Raw genomic sequence first — 1208 nt, 5'->3', positions numbered from 1 at the left:
TCTCCTTTAGGATGGACTGGTTGGATCTCCTTGCAGTCCAAGGGACTCTCAAGAGTCTTCTCCAACACCACAGTTCAAAGCATCAATTCTTTGGCACTCAGCACGCCTTATGTGCAATTAGTGGCAATTAAATTGACAATTAGTGGCAATTAATTGTTTAACATCTGAGTTCCTACAGTGTATCAGTTATTTTATTGCTGGGCACTGAAGATATAGAAATTAAATAATATGCAGTCTCTAGTCTCAAGAAGATCACTGCCTAATGGGGAAGAGTAGTTCAAAATTATGAAATAAATATAGTAACAGTTATTTTGGTATTACCAAAGAGGGGCTTATGAGTAGATGATTTATAAAGATAAAATTATTCTTGCCTATATATTTGGCATTAGCATTGTATCATTTTGAGTTAGTGTACTCTTGCTGCTCTTGCTTTTATTCAACCATATTGATAACTAATTTACCAGCCCCACAGTATCTTCAAGACCTATCATTTTTCAACATGTTCACATTAAAGCCATAAACTATACAAATAAGGAATCTTGCTATCAGAGACTTCTAATATAGGAAAGAGAAGAAAGAGATGAAAGTGAAAGAGACTATGAAAAATAAGAATTGGGGACTTCAGTACCCCACATGTAGCAGTAGATCATCCACACAAAAATCAACAAGGAAATATTTGACATCAGCCATACAGTAGGTCAGTAGACCTAATAGACATTTATAGAACATTCCATTCAACAGCAGCAGAACCCACATTCGTCTCAAGTGCACATGGAATGTTCTCTAGGATTAACCATGTGAAAGTACACAAAACACATCTTAGCAAATTTAAGATTGAAACCATATATCTTGTCTAGCCACAGTGTGTGAAACTAGGAATCAACAGTAAGAGGAAAGCAGAAAAATATGCAAATATGTGGAAATTAACACCACTCCTCAACCAGTGGGTCAAAGAAGAAATAAAAAAGGGAAATTTAAAAAATCTCAAAAAAATGAAAATGCAAACACAATACCCCAAACATATAGGATGCTGCAAGAGCATTTCTCAGAGGGAAGTTTATACCAATAATGCATATCTTGGAAAAATAGGTTGCAAATAAGCAACTTAACTTTACATCTCAAGGAACTAGAAAAAGAAGGATAAACTAAACTCAGAAGGTGATAGAATGAAGGAAATAACAAAGATCAGAGCAGAGATAAATGAAATA

At 34.6% G+C, this 1208-nt stretch overlaps 1 protein-coding gene across 1 annotated transcript in view; it reads left to right on the top strand.

Annotated features, from left to right (window-relative positions):
• TEX11 (testis expressed 11) overlaps positions 1-1208 on the top strand; it is a 191742-nt gene that overhangs the window by 94958 nt on the left and 95576 nt on the right. The gene's annotated exons all lie outside the window — the stretch shown is intronic.

This window comes from Bison bison, unplaced genomic scaffold (assembly GCF_000754665.1).
Source record: "Bison bison bison isolate TAMUID 2011002044 unplaced genomic scaffold, Bison_UMD1.0 scf7180017864537, whole genome shotgun sequence".
In the NCBI taxonomy this organism is placed as follows: domain Eukaryota; kingdom Metazoa; phylum Chordata; class Mammalia; order Artiodactyla; family Bovidae; genus Bison; species Bison bison.
Note: the sequence above shows the minus strand (reverse complement) of the source record. Positions and strands in the feature narration are given on the sequence as shown.